The 17,272-nt window shown below is 48.3% G+C and overlaps 1 long non-coding RNA gene across 1 annotated transcript; it reads right to left on the reverse strand.

Annotated features, from left to right (window-relative positions):
- Positions 1-397: 397 nt before the first annotated feature.
- Positions 398-13,214, reverse strand: LOC141414087 (uncharacterized). The gene is made up of 3 exons (XR_012439180.1): positions 13,140-13,214; positions 784-2,513; positions 398-611 (listed from the first exon to the last, which is right to left on the reverse strand). It is a non-coding gene; the product is annotated as an uncharacterized lncRNA (long non-coding RNA).
- Positions 13,215-17,272: the final 4,058 nt, after the last annotated feature.

Consider the following 17,272-nt stretch of genomic DNA (forward strand, 5'->3'; position numbering starts at 1 on the left):
ACGCCTCACCTCTTCCTGCTCTTCCACAGCCACCCTGACCCAGCAGGATTCCAATGTCTAGGAGGTGCTCCCCAACTTGACTCAGGCAATCTGAGCACCCCGCTTCTGAGAAGCAGAGGTCCTAAGGCAAGTCTTGCTCTGGGAAGATAAACTGGTTTTTATTACTTCCACCTTAGGCAAAGCCTCCATGTTTGGCTGCTGTGAGCAGCTCATTCCCAGGAAGAAAACTGACCTCTAGCTGTAGTAGTGCATAACCCCTCTCTGGGTAAGCCATGAGCTCCATGAGAGCAGAAACTGGGTCACCTGGGTCCTCATGTCCCTCTTGGTCCCTAGCACCACCTGCCTATCTGACAGCACAGTCAAGGAAGGTAAGACAGATTCAAATGCCTTTGTTTTTTATTTCTTTTCTAAGCTAGGGTCTCCAAACAAGTAAGCGGAGTTGGACTTACTCCTCAAAACTCAATAGAATGTCATGCTGGATCAAGGACAACAGGACCCAGGGCCAAGAATCCATGATGCCTTCTGCTCCCCAACTCCACACCTGTGCCAGTTAGAGATGGAGTATCTCAGGAGTAGATTCCCAAGTCAGGTCTGAGACAATGCGGTAGGCCCTTGAAGGGGAGAAAAGCCCCCAAATTACATCACCTTCAGCAAGAAATCAAAGCCCCTCCAAAAGCTTCCCTGTCCATCCCCCATGGTGAACTGTGGAGCTCTGGAGTAGAGCAAAAAACACCAGGGCCTGTTCCCTCGCACACAAAAACAAACCAAGGAACACCAAAGCACCTTCCTCCTTTCTGGGTCTTCCTTTTGCCAGGTTGTCTCTTAGGCCAGGACCAGGTAGACACCCACGGCTGTTTCTCATTCCAACCAGCTGAGGAAGCAGCAGGGACGAATGACTCTGGATCCTGTTAACCTTGACCCAGCGTGACATGTTCAGCCCCATACCCCCCCCCAAAAAAATCAGTTATGGAATGTCAGCAAAAGGGTTGTTCCAACCAGCCTCCCTCCTCTACTTTCCCTGGCTGGCTAGGTCACCCACCTGTCACCAGCCCATCCTATCTTCAAATTTGAACCAGCTTCTGACCCTCCCAGAAGAGCAGTCAGTCATCCAAGGTCCCTCCTGGAGAATAATCAATTTAGACTTCAGACATTTGGGAGACCTGGGGAGATTTTCCTAAATGAGATTTCCCACTTTTCAGCACATGCTCCCATTGCCTAGCAACTGGAGGAAGTGATCTGGAAATCAGGAGCTTAAGCCACAGCCCCCTATGCTATAATGAGTCCAGTGTGGTCCACCTAGGGGGGAAGGCGCTACAGCTGTAATTATCAGGGGTGACAGCCATAATCCCAGACCTGCTATTACCATGTTTACGGAGGAGCAATTGCTACAGAAGCTCACACCACTGGCCTTTCCCAGGCCCTCACCCTTCCCACCCTGTGCTGACTAAGGGAGTAGAAATAGCCTCGGGCCGTTCCCAGGAGTAGAAGCTACAGCCTCATAGAGCCCCAGGGTGCTCTGATACCGGTTGGGCCACTTAAGCTGCCCTACAAAGCTATGAGTGGCCCCCAACAAGGAAGGATGCAAGCAGGCTCAAGGCATACACCCTTGCCCTGATGGAAGCAGGGGTGGCCAGTCACCAGAACCAGAGATGATCTTGAGGAGGCAAAAGAGTTAAAGGAACACTGGGCTTTCTTCTTTCTCCTATGGGAAACCAGTGGCCTGCTCTCTGCCTTCCTTTCTGAGTGGTTTACCCACGGCCAGTCTAATGATGAAGAATTGATATGTAGTTGAGAATATTAAGCAACCTCCTCTTCTGGTGTCCATGTTTCCAGCTGTGTCAACTGTGGTGGGGAAGAGAAAAAGGGAATTCAAATCTTCAATGTTGTGAGGCCAACAAGGAAGGAGGGCAGAAGTCTCTGCAGCCAGACCACTGGCTTCCCTTTCTTGGGAACTCTTGTTTCTGAGCTGTCAACCTGAGCCTCATGGGTGCGTTTCAGCAAATTGTCTCTCTGAGACTATGTCACCCTCCAAACCGCCTTCCAGCTCTGTTTTCTTTCTCTGTCCTCTGAGTCCTACGTCCATTATGCTGGATCTAACAACAACATCCATGAGGCAAAGGACAGAACATCATGGAGCACACCTGGGAATCAAGAGCAGGAGGATCAACTAATCAGTCATGGACTCAGAGACTGTTAACTCTTACCGTGACATCAGATATGATCTAATCTAATGTCCTCACTTGACATATGAGGAAACCAAGGCTCAGGGAAGGTGGTTGACCCACGATCATATTGATGGTTAGAGGCACAGGCTTCCTGACTTCTACTCAGTCGTTCTAACATACCAACTCCACCTTGATTCTGTTTGCATTTTGGATTCAGATCACAGAAACACATTTTTTTTTTCTTCTTGATACAAGGTCTCCATGTAGAACAGGCTGGACTCCAACTTGACATCATTCTGTCTCCACCTCCCAAGTGCTGGGATTGCAGGTGTGTGCCATGACGCCTGGCTTCCAAAGTTGATTTTTAAAAACAAAACAAACAAACAAAAGTTAGCATTGTTAGATACCAAACACTTTAAACTTTTCAAAGCTTCTTCTTTCCATAAAGGTCTTATCATATCCTCAAAGCATTCTTTTCAGGTCTGACAAAGTGGCTCAAGTGGTAGAGTGCCTGCCTTGCCAGCACAAGGACCTGAGTTCAAAAACCCCAGTACCAGCAAAAAAAAAAAAGGTTTTCTTTTCAAATAAATGAAGTTGATCACATTAGTCTAGTTGGACAGTTTGGGAAATAGGCCAGAAAGACTTGGTTCAAGTCACAACAAAGACATATTAAAAATGGTAAAAGAGCCAGGCGCCTATAATCCTAGCTACTCAGGAGGCAGAGATCAGGAGAATTGGGGTTCAAAGCCAGCCCTGGGCAAATATTTCATGAGACCCTATCTTAAAAAACACCCATCACAAAAAAGGGCTGATGGAGTGACTCAAGTGGTAAGAGCACCTACCTAGCAACTGTGAGACCCTGAATTCAAACCCCAGTGCTGTTGAAAAAAAAAAGGGGGAAAAGAGTTCATCCTCCATGACTTTTATTTTATTATTATTTTATTTTATATTTATTCATTCATTCATTTTTGCAGAACTAGGGTTTGAACTCAGGGCTTCCCACTTGCTAGACAGGTACTCTATATCATTTGAGCCACATCCCCAGCTCTTTTTTGCTTTAGTTATGTTTCAGGTAGGATCTCATATTTTTGATCAGGGCAACCTCAGACACATTCCTCCTACCCATGGCCTCCTGCATACCAGGGTACACACCACCGTGTCTGCCTTATGAAGATGAAGTCTTGCTAACTTTTTGCACAGGCTGACCTAGAACCATGATCCTCCCTTCTCCATCTCCCAAATAGCTGGGATTACAGGCATGACCCACTGTGCCAAGCCTCATTCATTCACTTTTGAACCACAAGGCCTTGCTATATAGCCTAAACTGGCCTCAAATTTAGGATCCCCCTGCCTCTGCCTCCTGAGTGCTGGAATTACAGGCACGCACCACCACAACCAACCTTTCCTGACTCCTTATCCAACGTTCCTTCCATTGTATTCTATACCTCCATAAATTAGGCACTGTCCCCCAGAAGCACAACAAACCAAGTGATACAGTCATAGGTGCCCCTTCCAGAAAAGAGGCCTACACACCCTGCCAGCACCACTGTTGCCTTCTAGCATGGTCTAACCTGTTTCCTCAGGCAAGTCACTGGCTAAGGAGAAGTCACTCTCCCCTTGTTCTTTCCTATTTTCCCAGCCCCTTTCCCAGCACCTCCACAACCTGAAAGAGCAGCTTTCCACTCCCCACTCCATGCCTCTGCTGCAGGTGCTGGAGGCTGGGAGCCTCTGGAGCCTTCTGCAAGCTACCAGTACTGTTCACCAGTAACTTGACTTGGTAGAGCAGTTATCTGCCACCTGCCTTGGTCTCTCTGCTCTGGATAGGCTTTCTTTGCTCAGACTCTCGCAGGCATTGTGACCAAACAGTTGTTTTGGAGAGCCTCACAATCACTTAGAGGGCTTGATATGCCCACATTGTAGGACGTTCCTGGTAGAACGTCTGAGCTGGGATTGTGGGTTTGCATTCCAAGTTCCCAAGTGATATAGAAGCTGTTGGTACAGGAGCCACACTTTGAGAACGTGACACAACACATCTGCTCTGCTGACCATGGAAGATGGGGAGAACCAGAAAATTGAAAAGGAGGGCCGAGGCTGGGAAGGAGTTTGCCTGAGTTTGACCAGCCACCTACAATGATGTCCTCATGTGCAAGCAGCATATGACTACCTCCATGCTATCCCAATGAGTATAGCAATGTAGAAATGGGGAGCCTAGAAATGGAAGCCCTGACAACTTAGTTGGCCATTTGCTCCTTCCCTGTCTCCTCCCCTACTTTTTACTTCCCTCTCCCCTCCACTTTCAATAAATTCCCTGCAGAGAAAGTTCCCAGATTTTTGGCTGCTCTGTTAGTGCCTCCACATCCAGCAGCTGACTAGGGAGTGGGGAAAGGAGGCCCCTTAGGACAGCCATGTGATCCAGAGCAGAGCACAGGGTCTCCAAGTTCACCAGACCACAGGCACAGGAGCCTGAGGATGGGCTACAAAAGGAGCTCAGGGAGGGGACTTGTGGCTCACTGGCCTGGTGGGAGAGGGCCTCCAGGTGCAGCCAAAAAAGGCAGGCATAGGATGGGGTCAGGGAGGTGGAGGTATAGCAAACACAAAAGTTTGACCTTAGCCTTGGCTGTCATCTGCTGAAGACTGCCGTTTTTCCTTCCAGGGTCCCTCAGAGGGCTCAGCCAAAGCCAGATGTATGCTAGAATTCAGGATTCTGGTACCTTGGGAAGTTAAGTAGGGTTGTTCTGGGAGAAGTTGCCTTTGTGGAGGGGGAGGCACAAGCCAATTCCCCTAGCCCCAGCCTCACTCCTCTGTGTCTTAAGGATGGCGGATGCTGCTAAGAAGAGAGAAAAATCTCTCCTCCCATCAGTGAGGATAGTTGTTCCCAGATCTCTGTTGAGACTGCCTTGGAGGGTGGGAAACAGAAGCTTTATGCTCTAAGATGTAATGATTTAATGCCAAGAAAGTGGAACCAGCCCTCCTGAGTCATTTCCCAAAAGCTTTCCCAGGAACCAATGGGCAAAATGCACCCAGAACCTGTCTCACTTGCAGGCTGGAGAGGCATATAGTGTGTAAACTAAGGAGGAGCCTGGCAAAGCCCCCTACCCCAAATCTTCTCCCATCCCCTATAGTAAAGCCAGAAGCATACTCTTTGTTGTCTTTGCTTTAGGCCTTAAGCTATTTCAGACGGAGGAGCATGAAAACCTCTGGGATTGTTCTCTGCATCAAAAGGCTGCCATGTGGGAGAGACTGTGGGGTTAATAGGAAAGAAGTGGGACCAGAAAGAGACCTTGAGAACTCATCAACACCCCAACCCTCCCCCATGAAGGTGCTTCATACCAGTGTGCTGTAGGAACATCTCAGACATGCCACACTTGGCCCCTGTGAGCAACACGTTTGGCCTCCACATCCTCCACACCCTTGCTGCCTCCCGCCTCCCACCTGCCAGGTATGTCGCAAGACTCTATTGACCAATGTTTACAGAATGCTACAAAGAAGAATGATCCATTGCCAAATCCCTGAGTCATCTGGCCTAGTCACCCTTTGCTCCTGGTCTGGCTTTCCCAACAGAGTGGAGATCATGCTTGACAACATTTGTTCACAAGACCTCACCAGCCAGGAGGCCACACGAGCTTCCTAAACCTGCCTTTTTACAAAAGCAGGTAGGAAGAAAAGAAAGAAAATCTTGGTGGTGTCTGATGATATAAGAATGGACTGAATCCAACACTCATACATCACATACCAAACATTACAAAACCCTGTATGGTGTGGGCATTATGACACTCACTTTTCAGCTGATGAAACAGATTAAGGGGTTTTATCCAAAGCCAGAACTAGTAAATGGTAATGTCAGGAGTGGAACCTGGTTATCTTCAATTAGGCTCTCTCAAAAGCAAAGCCTGGAACAGAGGCTTATGTGCAAGTAGTAATATACAGGAATGGGGTCCCAGGAGACAGAAACAGGGAAGGAGACAGAGTCAGTACAGGGACACACTCCGAAGCTGTCCATTACTTAGGATCGACAGGTTAACCAATCCTACATGTACATCAGAGAAAATTTGAAGTGTATCTCAGGATGATCCACTAGGGGAAGAAAAGGGGAAACATTTATCCATGGGCTCTGGATCTCCAAGAGTTGTCCACAAGACATTAGCCCATGCACAAAGCTTAGAATTCCACACAGAACAGGCCATAGCAGCAGCACAAGAAGGAATAGGTTAAGACTGGAAGTGCTTCATCAGGGCTATTCACTGGACTCAAGTCCCACCACACCATTCTAGATATGCTGAGGAACTCACATGAGGTCACTAGGGCACTCAGAGGTTGGGGTAGGGGGAGAGGCAATGTGAATCACAGCCCATGACTGCCATGCATTCATTCAAAAATATTTACTGCAGGCTGTGCTGGACACACTGGGGTTTAACAGAGACAGAGGAAGGCAAGATCTTTGCTCTCATAAAGGTTAAATTCTAGAGGGGGTGGGAGGACATGGACAATTAGCAACTAAACAAACAAGTGTAGATTCCAGGATATCAGGCAGTCAGCTAAGCACTGGGAAACCCCAGAAGAAAATGCTTCCTTGTTAGGGAGACAAAGGTCAAAGTACCACAATCAAAGATGATAACTGGGTGAATAGAGGAGGACATCTTCCAGGAGACTAGGGATCTGGGGCACATCTGTGGAAACAGTGAGACATGAGCTCCTTGGAAGGCATCATAGAATGAGTCAGACATCTCTGAATTGGGGGAAGGGTTTGTGTCCCAGAGAGAGGGAACAGCATAGGCAAAGTCTCAAGCATGAGAGCACAGCACAGTACTTCATGGTAACTAGAGGGTGCCACATATGCTGGATGAGGTGGAAAAGACAGGCAGGGAACAGACCCAAAGGCTGCTATTGGAGGATTTGGATGTAACTCTGAAAGTCACAGGTGAGCCTTTTAGTCTTCCAAGTCCAGCTAGCTCTTGAACATGGATAAAGATAAAACCAGCCGGGTGCTGGTGGCTCAAGCCTGTAATCCTAGCTACTCAGGAGGCAGAGATCAGATCAGGAGAATCTCGGTTCAAAGACAGTCCAGACAAATAGTTCAAGAGACCCTATCTCGAAAAACCCTTCACAAAAAAAAAAAAAGATAAAACCGAGAGGTTGGCAGGTGGGATGGGAAATGCAGGGGGGTTCACAGGGAAGGCCAAAGGTCTTGGAGTAGTATCCAGGAATGGCTGGACCTCTGTTGCCAGTTCTCAAAGCTTGATGAGGCACTCTGAGCATGAGGCCTCACTCTTGGCCTCTCTGTCTAGTACACCAGGCATAAGATTAGTTTCCCTGGAGCTGGGGAGTCCAGCTTCTACCACATTTCTTTAGCTTCCAACTCAGCCCTTCCACTCCACAGTTGTGCCCTGTCCTGGTAGAACTCCAAGAACTACCTCCCAGGTGTCTGTGGCCTTGGGAGCCTGAGTTCAGGTGGCATGTCTCTAGTCCTCCTTTTGCTTGTGTGTAATACCTACCAGGGCTTTCCAGCTGAATCCCACCAACAAGAGCTAATACCAGAAAAGCAACCAGCAGCTGGCTGCTTCTCTCACAGAGGCCTGTCACATCCATCACCCAGGCAGGAGAAGAGCTTCCCGCTGCTCACCACCACATCCTGCAATTCTCCTGCAGAGCCCTTGTCAAACTGAACCCCTGGCTTCTGCTCATTCTTCAAAGTAGAGAACCCTGAGATGAGCTGAACGAAAACAACAGCAAAATTTCCAGAAGCAGCCTTCTTATATTCAAATTCAAGGCAGAATGAAATCCCATTCCAGCACACATCTACCTCAGAGAAGCTCTCAAATGTCCAGGAAGGCCACAGTCACAACCCATTGCCCACCCTCCCCCCTCCCCATTTCAGAAGTGACCATGCACTGGGCACCATTGGCTCAGGCCTATAATCCTAGCTACTCAGGAGGCAGAGATCAGGAGGATTGCTGTTTGAAGCCAGCCCAGGCAAATAGTTCATGAGACTAACTATTTAGAAAAAACCCATCACAAAAAAGAGCTGGTGGAGTAGCTCAAGGTGTAGGACCTGAGTTCAAACACCTGTACAGAAAAAAAAAAAAAAAAAAAGAGGTGACCTAGCATCACTAGCCTGGATCCAGGACCCAGAGGCAACTCCAGAGTCACTTAAAGGATGAAGTGAAGATAGAAACAAAGGCTTCTAATTCTCGCCCTAATACTTGGATTTTTTTTTTTCCCTCCCTGGCCTATCCCCAACTCATTAAAATTCCTTGGTCTTGGGCTGGCGGAGTGGGCTAGCAAGCACAAGACCCTGAGTTTAAGCCCCAATACCATCAAAAAAAAATTTTTTTTTGATCCTAAATCCAAATCCTTCAGTTTCCTGGTCAGCACCTGCTGTTTTTATGGCAACTGGTGATCCAGGGGCATGTCATTTCCCAGGGGCAGCAGTTACATTTCAATTAATACCCAAGATCATGCCTTTAGTCCAGTAACCCAAAAGAAGCTGTGGGCTAGTAAGAGACACAGTTAGGGAATGTGAAAGTCTCCCCACCTCCCACTCCAAGCCCCAAACCCTCAAATCACACCCAGGTCCCTCTCTAGTCACTAGAATGATCCCCTGAAGGACATTCTGGGCATAAGATTATGAGTGTCCACAACTGTGGTAGAGGGAGGCTGTTTTAGGATGCACAGAGACATAACCAACAAATATCCCCAAGGATGCTACAGACTGTAATAAAACTGAATCCTGAACAGATAAACCAGTCCTTAAAAGGGACTTCTCCATTTCCCCAGCCATTTACCAACCTGCAGTGGTAGCACCCCCTCACCCCACCTCTTTCTCTCTCTGGCATGTAGGTAGGTCCTGAGAGTCCCTATAGGGACCACTGAGGGGGTATGCTAATGGGGCCGAGGTGGTGAACACTGGCCAAGAAGAGTTGAAGGGCTCATCAGAACTCTTGCCAAAGACAGTCAAAGAGAGAAGGGCCCCAGAGCTGATTCCAGCTGCCTAAAGCTAGAATCTCATCTCTCACAGAAGCCGGCAAGCCCCCATACACTCCATCCCTAGGATTCTGCTCTAAGACAACATACCTGTCTTTTTTTTTTTAATTTTTATTTTTTTATTATTCATATGTGCATACAAGGCTTGGATCATTTCTCCCCCCTGCCCCCACCCCCTCCTTTACCACCCACTCCTCCCCCTCCCTCTCCCCCCCCAATACCCAGCAGAAACTATTTTGCCCTTATTTCTAATTTTGTTGTAGAGAGAGTATAAGCAATAATAGGAAGGAACAAGGGTTTTTGCTGGTTGAGATAAGGATAGCTATACAGGGAGTTGACTCACATTGATTTCCTGTGCATGTGTGTTACCTTCCAGGTTAATTCTTTTTGATCTAAACTTACCTATCATTATAAGGCCAGAGCCTCTAACTCATCTCTGAAGAGGACCAAGAGAGGTTAGCCCTCCCTGTCTCCTCTAGGATCTCAGTGACAGATTTTTCACATTCACTTCATTACCTCCTCCTGCAGAGGCCCATTCATTTCCACCTCATTTTCCTCCTGGTTCTCATTCCTGTTCCCATCCCAACAAAGCCTGGCAGGGTGGAGCCTATTCCTCACTCAGCATTCACCCTTGCAGACACAACCCTACTTATTCTGCCCTTCTTTCTCAATTAATACAGTTTCTCTTTCCTGCCCTTCCTCTACAGATCAAAGCCAGAAGACAGTCCCTGGCAATCTTTGAATCCAGCATGTCAGGAAGAAACAAATCATACAGCAATGGTGCAAGAGGATGCTGACCCTCTGGGCTTTGGCCGAGTAGTAATGGGGACAGGACCATGTATTCTGGCCTGCAACCCTTCCTGCTTCACTTTATTCCAAGTGTTAGTGGTCTCCACAAAGACCTTAAACCCCATTGTTCACATCTCTGACTCTCTCAAGGTGGCTAGTGAAACACAGTACTAAAGTACACACTAAGTATGTGATGAGTGGAATTCCTATAGAGCTGGAACTATGCATTACGTGCTGCCTACGATCATTAGTGTATTTCAAAATCGCTAAATCTTGATGAAAGAGGGGCCATCAGTTCATGCTGCACCCAGGACAGGACCATGCACTGCAAAATTCCTGACAGGTGGGCTTTTTGGCCATCTCCAGGCCTATGAATGCCTAAGGAAATCCAGCTCTCTTGTAGTTGAACTCTGTTTCTGAGAAATCATCTGTTTACCAGAAATCTATCCTCCCCACCTCTGCATCCCACACACAGTTACCACAGAACTGTTCACAGGGCTTGTGTTTTCCAGGAGAGTTTTTTAAGTGCTAGGAGGTATCCCAACTCAGTGCACTGAGTAAGTGCCCAGGACAAATTGGCTTGCAAGTTGGTTTGCTGATTGAAGGTGGTAGTGAGTTCTCTATAGAATCATATCATTCACTGGCAAAGTGAGACAGCACGAAGGGCAGCCAAGCCCCACAGCTCTGCTCATCCCTGTACCAACTCCATACAGCCCATCGTTCACTCCTTCATACCTGCTTCTGTCCTTCTGCCAACAAGGCAGCAACTTAAAAACAAACAAACAAACAAACAAAAGATCCTAGAGGGATGGGGGATGTAGCTTAGTGAGAGCATTTGTCTAGTATATGCAAAGCCCTGGGTTACATCCCTAGCAACACACACACACACACACTCCCCTTCTTGACTCCCACCCCCATCCCAGGCTATGGAAACGTTGATAAAACTCTCTCCCCGAAGGACATGTTCACAGAGCACAAGGATGAGCTTTTGCATGCTCCCTCAGAATGTTCATGACACTAAACTAATCCAGAAGATGGGAAGATACAGCAGGTTAACCTTGGCCAGGTTTCATACAAGGTCTTCCAAAGCACAGGTCAATTTTTACCATTCTGGGGCTTTCATGGAACAAGATGCTGCTAATGGAGACAGAAAATTGGTAGTTTCTTACCCATTTGGGTATTAGGTAAATGGAGATGCAGATACTCTATAGAAAAGAATAGTCATTAAACAAATTTCTTTTAGTCTGTAGCTAAACACTTTTGTTACTGGACCACAGATCTAGAATAGCCAAAGCACTTCCATACTGTGTTTCTGGGGCCTGCATTTGGCCCTGGGCCTCGGTCAGAAGGGTGGGGTCATATTGAGGAGTTATTTATTGCCTGAAAGGCTGTTTTAGAGATAGTGAGTGGGAGTTGAGGGTGTAGTTCAGTGGTAGAACACTTGCCTAGCATGCTGGAGGCCCTGGGTTTGATCCCCAACACATAAAATAAGTGGGTGATGTAGGGGTGGTAACAACGGTTGAAATAAAGTAGTGCAACTGGGAGGTCTTTATAAACTACAAAGCCCTTGTGAGGCAGGAAAGAGAACGAGTAGATTCACTTAGAGAAGATCCATTTTTCTTTTTTGAGAAATAACAAGATAAAAAAAAAAACCTTGTTTGGACAGGAAAGGAATGCATACATTAAAAATGTAAGTGCTTACAATTTGCAACATACACTGAATTTTGCCCACCAAAACATCTGCCCCCTCCAGGCTCAGGCAGGGAGTCCCCACTGGTGTCCTGAGAGATGGCACAGAACCTTGGTTGTGGGATGGCCTTGGGCTTGACTTCCCAGAATTAAAACGAAAGAAGTTAAAACAATGACGAGCTCTCTCACCGGATCCCACCTTCTTCGGTTGGCCACTTCCTTCCTTCCCTCCTTTTTCCTTCCCTTCCTGCAGGAGCTACTCTGCCCCACCTTCCTTCCTGGAGAGCAGGACCTGCCCTTTCCTCTTCCAGAGCTGGTGCCAAAGTGATAAACAATATGACCACTGGGTGGGGGGAAGCAGTAAGGGTCCAGAGGTGAGAAGAGGCAGGTGGAGTGTGAAACAAAACGTGGGATGACAAACAAGAGATGGAGTAAGAGTCGTTCAGTCCTTAAGTTGCATTTCAAGGGTCTCTGGCCAGTTCCCAGTAGCTTCCTTCACTTGAATTTCCAAGGAGAGACTGCTGATGGTGGCAACAGTGGCAGAACCCCTGTACCCATGTTACCCAAATAATGTTATTTCGAGGTGGCAGAGAAAAGGGAGGCGTTAGTGAGTCACAAAGGTGGTTCAACCTAGGTTGCCATTTGCAATCTCTTCTGTCCCACAGCCTTTTGAGAAAAACAGTGCAAGGGAAATCTGGAAAGAGAAGAGGTGTCCAGAGAGTTTCTGGAAGTCTTTACAGAATAGAAAGAAGGTTCTGATAGGACAATGGGAAAGGTAATGTGGAGCTGAAAGACGTGAAGAGAAGGGAACAGTCACCCTTACAACAAAGGTACGAAGCTACCAGAGGAGAGAGTGGGGGAGAGGGTCGACGGAGTGGTTTTTTAAAGGCACAGCTTTGGAGAGAAGGCCAAACTTGAGGTGGTGAGCACAAAAGATGACATTGCAGGAGGCAGCCGAAAGGGGTGGGACGAAAGGAGAGGTGAAGACAGGAGTGCTGAGGAATCAAAGGGTTCGTCCAGCGAAGGGGGGGCCCAGGAAACGCGTCTGGGAAGGCCTCCCTTTGTCTGGCTAGGGCGCTGGGCGGCGGGCGCAGCGCGTGTAGCCCGCAAAGCCCCGGGTCACCGGCTCCCCACCGCCCAGCGCCCGCGAGAAGGCTTGACGTGCGGGGGCGGCCGCCCCGGCCCAGCCGAGCAACGGGAACCTCTTGCCCGCGGGGTCCGCGACACAGAAGGGGCGCATTGTTCTGTCCCCGGCCGCGGCAGATTGCCGCTGTCCTGCAATACCCTCGCACCCTGGCACCGCGCCACTGGCACGGCCCGGGGGTTGGAAATAACTGCGCCGTTCCCATGGCGACCAAGCAACGACTCCCGCCCCCGCCCGCTGCGCTCCGCCCGCCCGCCGGCCCCGGCCGCGGCTGCCTCTTTCCCGCCCCAACCGCAGCGCCCGGGTAACCTTGGCAACGGCGGCTGCGGCGCGCTGGAGGCGACTCCGACCGCGGCCGGCCCCGCCCCTACCTCCCCGCCCGCGGCGCGCGCGGCCCCGCCTCCGCCTGCTCTCCCTGGCGGAGCGGCACCCAGGCCCCGCCGCGGGCGCCGGCGCAGGAAGCTCCCATCCCCCTCTGCCTGCCCGGCCGGCCCGGCCCGGAAAGGCGGGAGCAGGGAGGAGGCTCCGCGAGAGCCGGGCTGCAGCCGTCTTCGGCTCGCTTTCTCCGCCGATCCTCCCTCGTCCCCGCCTGACCTCCAGGCCCTTTTGAATCCTTGCCAGATCGCCTCGCCCTTTCCCCTGGGGTGAGGTGGGGTGGGGGGAGGGAAGGGAAAGATCTTGGCCGAGGGTCCACGCCCAGCCTGGCCAGATGAAAGAAGGACCGAGGAAATAAAGCCCCCTTCCTGCACGGGGTCGTGCTCCTTCCCGGGACTGGCCCTTGTGCAGTGCGCCCCGTGCACGCTGGGAGGGTGCTGGACCCATCCTGACGGTGTTGACCGTGCCAGTTCTTAGAGCCCTGTATTTTCTTTGAAGTGGGTATGGTGGGAAGAGTGTGGAGATAGGGTTAGAGGACCTAGGTATGAGCTGGGATGGACCGTATAGGCCTTGTTTTCATCATCTGTGGAATGTGGTTCTGAACATGAGAGGAAACGTGAAATACTCTTCATAAGCCATAGGATATGTGATACAAATACTTTAGTTATTGGGACACCTATAAATTGGTGTACAAGTCATGATTCATACATTATAGCTGCAAGCTGGGGGCAGGGGCGGCAGGACTGAAGGGTTCTAAGTTGTGATGAATTTCCTTTAATGTTGCTATAGACGACATTGTGTTCCTCTCCGAACTCCCATTGGTATGTTGAAGCCCTAAACTTATGTAACTGTATCTGGAGATAGGGACTTTTGGAGAAAACTAAGATTATATAAATAAAGTCGTAAAGGCGGGACCCTAATCTAATTGGACTGAGGCCTTTATAAGAAAGAGGTCGGTCAAGAGAGCACAGTTTCGAAGATAGCCTTCTGCAAGCTAGGAAGACAACTCTCACCAGAATCCTACTATGCTGGCACCCTGATCTCGGACTGCCAGCATCCAGAACTGTGAAAAAATAAATTTCTGTTGCTTAAACCACCCAGTCTATGGTATTTCGTTATGGCAGCCTGAGCAGACTAAGACAAATCTGTCTTCACTTGGAGTTAAGCGCCCCTCCTACCACCTTCACCACCTGGCGTTTTGTTCAGCATTTCTACAGTTGTCTCATTTTTAATTTGTAACCGTGTGAGTTGGAACTGGCAAGATTTATTTTAAAATGAAGAAGCTAAGACTCAGATTAAATGATTTGCTGAAAGTCATGCAGCTTTTGAATGACTGAACCAAGACTTGAATCTCTCCAGACATCTAGTTCTTAGAGCTAGAATGTAGGGATAGAAAGATGACGGGAAGGGCACCGTCTGGTCAGGAAAAGAACCATGTAAGTGAATAATTACAGAAGTGTCAGTTGAAATTAATTGGCCTAGCAGGTATTGGGGAGGGAGGAAGTGTGGGAAAACATGGCTTTGGAGGAAGCTGAAATTAGGGTACAGTGGAAGGAAGGAAGGGGCTGAGATGTCCCAGATGTTGCTGGAGAGAATGGCTTTTCATTCCTCTGACAAAGACTCTGGTGGCCTCCCCTGAGGGGCAAGGGCAGCTTGCCAAAGGGGAAAACCTAGATATCAAGGTTAAGATTCCTAAAGGACCTAATGCCCTAAGGAAAGGCAGTAGTGAAAACTTCAATTAGGTTTATATTGATACTTTATAATAAATTACCTTGTTTGTTTGACCCAGGGTCTCCTAAAGGTAAGTTTAATACAGCCCTAACCATTTGTGAGTAATAATGTGCTTTAATTGGAAGGTATGAACTGTACACCTTTGGGTTTTTCTCAATAGGTCCTATCCCAGGTCAATGTTTTCACAGAATTGTTGGTCTCCAGGGACACAGTCTTACTTAAATGAATACACGATCATCCTTCACAAATAGGAATGCAGATAAGGACTTTTAACTAATGAAGGGACTAACATCTGTTCCCTTTTGGGAGCATTAGTACAAGCTCTTACCAGTTACAGTCAGACACAAGGATTCACTATATACTGTTTTTTTTTGTGGGTACAATTTGCATACTTGTGTTTATCACATCTTGAATTCACTCTGACTTTCAGGGATTTATTAAATCGCAGCACTCAAATGCCGTTTGGGAGCGGGATTGTAGATTGGGGAAGAAATGGGCCCAGCAGGGCTCCTTGCACTTAGAGCCAGGTTCCAGCGGCCTGCCCACCTCCCAGGAGTACTCACTTAGAGCACCAGGCCAACAGCCAATCTAAGGGCAAGCTCAGGGATTTCAACTTCTCTCTGCCTGGCACTGAATGAACACTTATCACCTCTACCTCACTAGAGACCTCATTAGGACTTGAACTCTGGTCTTTGTTCCTTCCCAGCGGGTTTTATACAGAGGGAGAAGTGGTGGGAGGGGGAGGTGGTCAGGTAAGCCCAAAACTCCCAGAGCAGCAGGAGTCCAACAGCCTCTGAGAACTGGGAAGTGAGTAAACAAGCAATTACCAAAAGGAGAGCCAAGAGTCAGTAACCAGAGAAGCAGTTTAACTAATTTGATTCTACTCCCTGCCTTGGAGGACATCTGTCCTCCCTCCAAGGCCTCCTCCCACCCAGCTTCCCAAGACTGATTTCACCACCTCTGCCTATTTCTCAAGCAAAATTCCATCCCTAGTGGATATAAGAGCCCAGGGGGTGATTGCATTCTGGCTGAATTCTTCTTGGCTTAGCCATGGTCATCACTGCTTTTTGTCTATTTTGTAAGAAGGAGATAGTACTGTGACACTCCCTGCTGCAGTACCCTATGGCTTGCTGATCCCTCTGGGGGAAGAGAGTAGTTTAGGAAGAAAGAGGTGACTCCGAACGTGCTTCTCAGAACCTGGAGTGGAACCCAGATGGGCTGCAGGAAGTGTGGGGTTCAGTGAAAGAACCCTCACACTACCCTCTCTTTGGCTTGTGAGTTGCCTCCTGTCTACTGCTTCTAGGCTAGTCCTGCCTTTTCACTTCCTCTGGTTCTGCTGACATCAGTGTAGATGCTGGCAGAGAAAGGCCTCTACTTAGATAACACGAAGGTCCAGCACTTTTCTTCAAAGACTCTACAATTTGGTGGGGAAAGGAGAAGTAAGAACTTTCAGGAAGTTAAAATTGTGTACATAAACAACTGCTGTTATTCGCCCCCAATCATTTCTCACCTGGATTTTCTTTTTTTTTTTTTTTCAGATAAGGTCTCACTATGTAGCTCAGGCTGGCCTTGAACTCATGATCCTTCTGCCTCAGCCTCTCAAATGCTAGAATCTCACAAATCTCAGGCACATACCACCCATGCCCAGCCTCTCACTTGGATTACTGAACAGCCCTCTACCCCTCTTTTCCTTTCCTCCAATCTCTCCTCTTCTCTCACTCCCAATGCTATCTCCATACTTCAGCCAATGGAAGTCTAAATGCACATCTGACTGGGTTCTACCCCTTCTAGAAAGCCTTCCTTGGCTCCAGTACACAGGGCCTCCTCCAGTGAGTACAACTCTAGCCATCCCACATCTTTTAAGGTGTGACTTAATGCCACAGCATAGCATGCCTAGCCTTTTATAATCTGACCTTTCTTAATCCTTGAGGCTACGCCCCACTCTTCATCAACCAGAATGAAGCATTTGTGATATCCAGCTACTACTCACTACCCTGGCCTCAGGGCCTTTGTACTTGCAGCCTGATCTGTCTGGAATGATTTTCTTTTTATTCCCAATTTAGCTAATTCTGTACAGAAACAACCTCCTTTTCCTAACTCTCTCAGCTATGTACCCCTCAATATCCCTGTATCATCATAGTATTAGACTTGATAAAAAACCAGTTTTCCATCCCTCTTCCCTCTAGACACCAAATTTCTTATTCATCTTTGTACCCAGCACCTGGCACAGACTAGACAGTAAATGATGGTTGAATGAAAGGCTGGCTGGCAGCAGAGGAGTTCATAGAGGGTATGGGAAGTCAAGAGACTGATAACATCAGTAAAACTATACTGCAAGATGAGTAACCTATTAGTTACAAGGCAGGGCTGGGGATGGAGGGAGTATGGAGGGTTGAGG

The sequence above is a fragment of the Castor canadensis genome, chromosome 11, assembly GCF_047511655.1.
Source record: "Castor canadensis chromosome 11, mCasCan1.hap1v2, whole genome shotgun sequence".
Classification (NCBI taxonomy): domain Eukaryota; kingdom Metazoa; phylum Chordata; class Mammalia; order Rodentia; family Castoridae; genus Castor; species Castor canadensis.